Source organism: Cervus canadensis, chromosome 15 (assembly GCF_019320065.1).
Source record: "Cervus canadensis isolate Bull #8, Minnesota chromosome 15, ASM1932006v1, whole genome shotgun sequence".
NCBI lineage: Eukaryota > Metazoa > Chordata > Mammalia > Artiodactyla > Cervidae > Cervus > Cervus canadensis.
The window spans coordinates 51,175,570-51,184,164 of record NC_057400.1 but is presented as its reverse complement, the minus strand read 5'-3'; the positions used below and the strand labels follow the sequence as shown (position 1 = coordinate 51,184,164).

At 39.8% G+C, this 8,595-nt stretch overlaps 1 non-coding gene across 1 annotated transcript; it reads left to right on the top strand.

Moving 5' to 3' along the window:
* Positions 1-320: 320 nt before the first annotated feature.
* On the top strand, positions 321-427 carry LOC122454048. Its single transcript, XR_006273270.1, has one exon. It is a non-coding gene; the product is annotated as a U6 spliceosomal RNA (small nuclear RNA).
* The last annotated feature ends 8,168 nt before the right edge of the window (positions 428-8,595 follow it).

Genomic DNA, 8,595 nt, shown 5'->3' with positions numbered 1-8,595 from the left:
GCAGGCCGTGGTTCCTTGGCATGTGGGCAGAGAAACTTTTCAAGCATTGTATATCAAGATGGATTGCCCAAACTTTCTTTTTTGGTCCTGAAAAGAATCATGAAAGAACAATAACTGTCATTCAAATTGAAGCTACAAAGGCTGAATTATGGTTAAAGGAGCTGGAAGTATGAAGATTAATGCATACAAGAGGCAAGGGTCCCTAATATCAGTATCTGGCATTTATTGATCATTCTCCACAAGCAACTCCTGACAACTAATATTTTATTTCTCTAAATACAAAATGTACTCTTAGGCAAAAATAAATTAATAAATATTAAGTGCTCGCTTCGGCAGCACATATACTAAAATTGGAGCGATACAGAGAAGATTAGCATGGCCCCTACGCAAGGATGACACGCAAGTTCGTGAAGCGTTCCATATTTAAAAAAAAAAAAAAAATTAAAAAATTTTTTTTAAAATTTTTATTAGTTGGAGGCTAATTACTTTACAATATTGTAGTGGTTTTTGTCATACATTGACGTGAATTAGCCATGGATTTACATGTATTCCCCATCCCGATCCCCCCTCCCACCTCCCTCTCTACCCAATCCCTCTGGGTCTTCCCAGTGCACCAGGCCCGAGCACTTGTCTCATGCATCCAACCTGGGCTGGTGATCTGTTTCATCCTAGATAATATACATGTTTTGGTGCTGTTCTCTCGAAACATCCCACCCTCGCCTTCTCCCACAGAGTCCCAAAGTCTGTTCTGTACATCTGTGTCTCTTTTTCTGTTTTGCATATAGGGTTATCATTACCATCTTTCTAAATTCCATATATATGGGTGAGTATACTGTAATGGTCTTTATCTTTCTGGCTTACCTCACTCCGTATAATGGGCTCCAGTTTCATCCATCTCATTAGAACTGATTCAAATGAATTCTTTTTAATGGCTGAGTAATATTCCATGGTGTATATGTACCACAGCTTCCTTATCCATTCGTCTGCTGATGGGCATCTAGGTTAAATTACTTAAAATAAATTAATAAATATTTTTTTAAAACTTGCTTCTCTCAGGAAAACAAGAAGAGACAGAGAATAAGGGCTAGGCAGAAGTCCCATTTCTGAAACCTAATCTTGGATGGTGTCCCATCCCTCTTGCTGTATTCTATTAGAAGCAAGTCACTAGGTGCCCATCATCCTTTGGGGGAGGGGATTTCACCTGGCTATGGAAACCAGGAGGTGGAGATCACTGGGAGCCATCTTGGAAGCCTGCTTACTGCCCAGGAAGAGATATCACTGGGTGGTAGCATTAATGCACAGGTTCAGTTTTACTATTAATAGATAGTTCCAGATTACTACCCATCGCTGCAGGATGGCTGCCATTATTACAAATTCTCACCAACACTTGCCATTGTCAGACTAAAATTTTTGTCAATCTGGTGGGTATAAAACAAGAATTTGTATTTCTCTAGTAACTAATGAAGTTTATTTACCATCCAGATGTGTTCTTCTGTGCAAGGGTGTTTATATTTGTCCATTTTTTATATTAGAGTTTTATCTTTTCCTTATTGATTCAAAGGAGGTCATATGTCTGGTTAATAACCATGAGTCCACTATGTGTGTAATGAGTATCTTCCTCCAGTTTTTAACTTCTATTTTTACCTCTTGATATTGATATTCTTTGAGGAATAGCAGTTTTATTATTTTAATGTAGTTGAATTTATGCTTCCAGTTTTATGTTAAGAATTCTTTTGTTGCTCAAGGCAAGAAAGGTAATGCTCTACATATTCTTCTGAAGTTTTAAAGTTCTGTCTTTAAGTCCTGTTTCTATGGAGAAGTGATTTCTGTGTACAGTTGTTACATAGTTCACTTAACTTTTTCCCTTGTATGGCTAATCATTAACATTGAATAGTCCATCTCCTCATCCTAGTCCACAATGTCATACATAAATTTTCCTTATATAAACCGATTCATAGGTCTTATTCTGTACAACGTTTTGTTCCACTGAGCTATCTCTGAACTGATAACGTGTTCACAATTATTCATTACTTTATAACAAATCTTCATATCTGGTAGTAGGACCATTGATTCTCCTGATTCTTCCCCAGAATTGTTTTGGCCATTCTTGGCTCTTTGCTCTCCTGTATCTTAGAAGCAGCTTGTCATGTTCTATGTATAGAATAACATTAACTCTATAGGTCATTTTAGCAAAATATTGTTTACTTCCTCATTAATGTCCTTACTGATGTTTCATGATTTTTTTCTATAAAGGATTTGCCCATCTCTTGTTAGATCTATTCCAAGTGCCTTAAGTTTTTTACTTCCACTGTAACTAGCATCTTTCTTTTAATTGTGTCTTATATATTTATTGCTAAAGGGTAGATTTTCAATTATATTTTGTCTTTCAATCTAACAGTGGCCTGAAAACTCGTTTTCCCAGATATTTTCTGGTTTTAGAACCAAGGTTGTGCTAGCCTCAGGTAATGAGTTGGGTAATATTCCCTTTATTTTTATATTCTGCAAGATTTCATGTATGATTGGAATTGTCGCGAGTGTTCAACTGTGCTTGCCTTTAGAAATAGTGAGGCCTTATGTTTCCTTTGTTGGAAAATTTGTTACTACTAATTAAATTACTTTAATGATAATAGCAGAATGTTCTGTCTGGTGTGCCATGTAAGCAAACTCACGTGTTCTGAATGGGCATCAGTTTTTAAACTCTCACACCTGAGGAGGCCAAGGAAGCTAGGTGAGGAGTGAACATGGGCTGTAGGAGCCTCTGGCCTGGTTGTCTCTGGTCATAAGCATCCTCATCCCCTTACTCCACTGTGCGTTTGAAGTATATTACTAAAGCTTTTTGATCTCTCCGTAATCTTGAACACTTTTGTTAGATTTATTCCACGGTACCATATAACTTGTTGCTATTATAATTGGCATCTTTTTTCCAAGGCTGAGCCCCTTAGCTGTGTGACTCTGGGCAGGTTACTTAACCTCTCTGTGCCTCAGTTTATTCATCTGTAAAATGGGGTTAATGTATCCTTGTTTGACACGGGGTAACTGGATACAATTATAGTCATGTATTAATTTTTTAATAGCTCATAGACTGTACTTTTCTAAAAAAGATTGGTACTTTCTTTTAATTTGTTTCTAATTATTTGTTGCTGAAACACAGATGTGCAATTTTACTTTATTGACTGATCTTATTTATGACAAATTTACTAAACTCTCCTATTCTAATTATTTTTCTATGTAATAACTTTTGTATGTGTGTGCCGTGATAGGAAGAAGGTTGGGAAGCATTGCCTTGGAGAAAGTTTAGTCTTGGTTTCTTCATCTATAAAATGGGATTGAAAAAGTATCTGCTTCATAAGATTGTTATGAGGATTGAATGAGTTAATCCAAGTCAGGCAATAAAACAGTACCTGGTAAACGGTAAGTGTTTAATTTCTGCTAGCTGTTATCCTGGGCTTCCCCGGTGACTCAGACAATAAAGGATCTGCCTGCAATGGGGAGACCCAGGTTTGATCTTGGGTCAGGAAGATCCCCTGGAGAAGGGAATGGCAACCCACTCCAGTATTCTTGCCTGGAGTATCCCATGGACAGAGGAAGCTGAAGGGCTACAATCCCAAAGAGTCAGATCCCACTGAAGCGACTAAGCATGCATATTATCCTGCCTTTTCTGTTACTTAAGACATTGTATTCCCCTCCTGCAGGCTTATCCTGATACACTAGGCTTTCAGCAGTGGTTTTGACGTTTAGGTCTGAAACCTGCTTTTAGAACCTGATAGAAGTTTTTGGATCCTTACCCCAGGAAAATGCAAAGACATAACTTTGCATGTAATTTGAGGAATCTCAAGATCCTCTTATCTTCCCCAACCTCTGAAAGGTTTATAGATCAAGGTTGGAAATCCTGCTTTAGAACATTTCTCCTGGCTTCCTGGAGGAGTTCAAACTGTTCTAGTAGGATACCCTGTGGATTGGGCTTAATGTACTTCACTTCTAGTCTGATTATGACATTGTGCCCCTGCCTGATTAGATGGGATGCCATCCTGCTCCTCTGACCCACAACACAGCTTCGGTAATCAGGGCCAGGTCTTAGCTTCCTTTTCAAGCCTGTATCTTGGCAGACAGCTCAGAACCCCTGACATTCCTGAGATATGGGCCCAGCTCTATAAAGGTTTATCTCTAGGGCAGAGTTTCTCCATAATGGCACTATTGACATGCCGGGCAATTTTCTATGATGTGTCTCTGTGTAGGGGCTGCTCTGTGCCTTCTAGAATGTTTAGCAGTATCCTTGACCTCTACTCATTAGATGCCATTAGCATCTCCCAATGATAATAATTTAAAATATCTCCAGACATTGCCACATGTCCCTTGGTGAGACAAAATCACCTTCAGGTGAGTTACCATTCTAGGGTGCTTAAGCTTATTCCTTCTGCCTGGAGTCCTGTTGTCTGCTGACAGACCTCCGCAATACCAACTGCAAGCCGAGTTCTCCAAAGACAGCTTGCTCCTAGGTTTCACAAAGCCATGTTCTGCCTTCCGGTACAGAGGCCACTGTAACTCTTGCAGCATGTTGCTGATGCCAATGGTTTGCCTGGACTACTAATTGTTCTGTTTCAAGATACAATTTTCTCTGGCTTGAGTGAATAGCTCTTCACAACCCACACACACCCCACCCTCCAGCCCACCTCCCCGACACCTGTTAGCTTCTCCACAGGGAAACGGTGGGGCTGCTTTCAGTCTTTGAATCCAGTTGAGATCCAGTTAGTTCTTCTAAGAGTAGCTGTGTTGTGAGATATGGCAGGGAGAAGTTTATTTTCTTAGAAAAGTAATCTTCACAGCGGTTTTACGTGAGAGAGCCTGTTCTTTTTCCATGTAAGTGGAGGTAGGGTTTTCTGAAGGTGATAAATTGCCCCATTCTACTGTGCAACAAGTCAGCCAGGAATGAGAAGCAGAACAACAGAATTGCAGCCTTAATAGATGTCAGCAACACAAAGGTGGTGAGCTTAATAACAGAGCCTTAAAGAGAGGGAGGAAGATTGATTGATTGAAAGCTTAGAGCAGAGAACAGAATGAGAGAAAGAACACTGTGTAATGCTTTCCAAAGAGAACTTATCTAAGAACCCCAGGAGAGAGAGAGAGAGAAGAGAAAGAAAGTGTAGAACAAATCATACCTTGCAGTACCCCAACCTGCCCTGGTTCATTACAGTGGGGCAGGGAGCACTGAAAGGTGTCCTCCACAGCTGACACAGATTTTGACAGTCAGGGGGAGAAAATCCATTCAAGCACGCGCGAAGTGGTATCCAATGGCTTTGACAAGTTAGAAGATTCTCTCTCTCTCCGTGGAGTACAGTGACTTTCCTTTGCAAAGCTTTCCCCTCTTGTTGCTCTGTCATCTTTTGGATGTTTCCCTCATCTCTGTGACCAGGACGGTTCATTCTCCCACCCGTGTCCCTGCTAGTAGAAAGAGGGAAAGGGTAGACACACCCCTCACTCTTAAAGGCTTAACCCAGAAGCTGCACACAATATATTTTGGCTCACATCCAATTGGCCAGAACTTAGTCATATGGCTACACCACATGGCCACACCTAACTGCAAAGGAAGCTACACATTCTGGAAGGTCACCTGCCCAGATAAAATCAGGGGTTCTCTCTGAGAGATTTCTTCACCACCTCTAGCCTGAGGGCTTCTTGGTCGCAGACTTTCCTCCAAATTGAATTTTCAAAATGCCCCCAAGAACCTGTCTGGGAGATCTATCCTTGGAAGACAGAAGATGGAAAGGCAAACCGTGGGCAGAGATGGAGTCCTCTTGAACAACAATGAGTTGCTAAGCACGTAGATTTTGTTTAAAAACTCCTAAAAGGGAGGCGTCTATAACACCATCACGCAGGCAAAGTGACCTCATCTTGTTAGGGCCCTGGTTCTATCAATACCAGAAAAGTTGCTAAGAACTGCTGTGAAATTCCAGAGAAGATTGAGGCAATGCTGTGGGCTGATAGCGAAATGCTCCTGCTTGTTGAACTGGGATCTGAAATGCACCCATTGTTCCAAGGCAGTCATCCCTGGTAATGGCCATCTTCCAAAGGAGTGAAATTTAATTTGTGGATGCCAGCACATTTCTGCTGCTGCTGCTGCTAAGTCGCTTCAGTCGTGTCCGACTCTGTGCAACTCCAGAGACGGCAGCCCACCAGGCTCCCCCATCCCTAGGATTCTCCAGGCAAGAACACTGGAGTGGGTTGCCATTTCCTTCTCCAATGCATGAAAGTGAAAAGTGAAAGTGAAGTCACTCAGTTGTGTCTGACTCTTAGTGCATTCTGAGACTAAAAGAATTAGAAACCTAGAGGGGGAATGTCTAGACCATACTGGAAAAGATGCTTCATTATACTGAAAACCTCTGGATTATGCAGAATGTGGTCTCTTGGCTGGAAAATCACAGCAGTCTAGCCTTCAGCATCAAGAGATCCAGAGGTCTGTGGTTACAGGACGTCATAGGATTTGTAAAGCAGTGAAGACAGAAATGGAAATTAGGAAAGAACTATTTATATGAAAGATATTTTGATATAATACATATAATTTTATGAGTTTTTTTTTACATTTAAATCAACTTTTTAGAACAGTTTTAGATTTACAGAAAAACTGAAAAGAGTGCAGTTTCCATACATATCTATTAATTTTATTTTCTGAGATAAATGAATTTATTACAGCACAGCAGGAAGCATGGACATCTACATATTTGTATCTTATATTTTTACACAAAGACTTTCTTATTCTGAAATATTTTAATAAGGAAATAAAGAACAAAAATTGGTCTGTGGTAGAAAATGAGAAAATGTCCCATTTTCGCTATTTTGCCATGCCCTAAACATGAGATTTTTTAGCAAATCACTTAAACAACTTTGAATCTGAGTTTTGTCACTTATAAAACAGAAATAAAACTAGTGTTTCATACAGTTGCTATGGTGACAACATATTAAAGTACACCTGTGAAATGTCTATATATGGACCTATTGTAAACTCTGGAACACTGATCGAATTGTAGTTCTGGTAATTATTCTGCAGTGCCCTATGATATTTTAAGTGATTGAATACAGTACGTGAGCTGACATCCAAGAGTTACTGTCATTAGCTTGTCGTAGTGTGGGCAGCTGACTCAAGTAAGGGTTACTAAATTGATGTTGGAAAAAAATTAAAATCATTCAACAATTGAATTTCTACTTGTAAAAACAAGTGGAGATTTTCCACTATGAAAATAAATATCATAAAATTTTAGATGATCTAATAAAAAATTTCCCCAAATAAAACATTTAATGTGAATGAAAAAGGGTGTGAAAAATAAATAGCCCTTAAGTGTCTCAAGTTTACTGTCCCTACCTCATAGGATAAGGAGTGGAAACAATGTATCTTGAGGGCTTTTATGAACCAGAGGGGAAACAAGGATTTTCCTAACTTGCTGAGGTACTTGGGGAGGTTTGTAATTGATTGTTATCAATGGTTATCTCTGGGTGATGGGATTTGGAGGTGATTTTTTTTTTCTACTTTTAAAGTTGCCTAAATTTCCTACAATGAACATGCATTGTTCTTTTGTAATAAAAGTTGTTTAAATGCTAAGTGTTGTCAATGTTCCAAGTAGATAGCTGGTGGGTTACCTTACCTTGTTAAAACAAAAACTATGAATCCTTTACTTACTTTTTGCTGGCTAAAAAAAAAAAAAAAAAGCTATGGATCTTGAAAAGCCCTCTCAGCTACTAAGCATGTTCTTCACACTCACGTTTCCAAGATAAGCCACCAAGAAGGTGGAAAGAGTCATAAAATCAGTGGACAAATCATACACTACTTCAGTTGCTTTTGAGATCCACAGTATCTCATCAGTCTCAGCTATACAAGCTTGAATTTTCTCTTTAATATAACAACTAGTCTTGAAAGAAAAGCTGCTTAACAGTCATCTGTAAATTCAAGAGAGCACTAAAAATAAAGAACATTTTTTTTTTCTTCAAAAGCACGGTCCACACAAACTGGCTTGAATAAACACATTATTGAAAGTAGATACCACACGTTAACCCTGCCCTTTATTTGTGGAGGTCATTGTTTTATGTAATTTGCTGTTGGTTAGTTGCAAAGTCATGTCTGACTCTTGTGTGATCCCATGGACTGTAGCCCAACAGGCTCCTCTGTCCAGGGGATTTCCCAGGTAAGAATACGGCAGTGCATAGACATTCCATTCTCCAGGGGATTTTCCTGACCCAGGGATTGAACTGGTGTCTTCTGCATTGGCAGGCAGATTCTTTACCACTGAGCTACCAGAGAAGCCCATTTTATGTAATTGAAAGTGAAAATGAAAGTGTTAGTCACTCACTTTGACCCCATGTCTGACTCTCCTTGACCCCATTGACTGTAGCCCACCAGGTTCCTCTGTCCATGGGATTTCCCAGGCAAGGATACTGGAGTGCGTAGCCATTTCCTTCTCCAGGGGATCTTCCCAACCCAGGGATGGAACTCAGGTCTCTTGCATTCCAGGCAGATTCTTTCCATCTGAGCCAACAACTGGGAAGCCCCCAAACAAGACGCAGGTGTTGGGGATGTAATATTGGTCTTTGCTACTCAAGTGTCGTCCC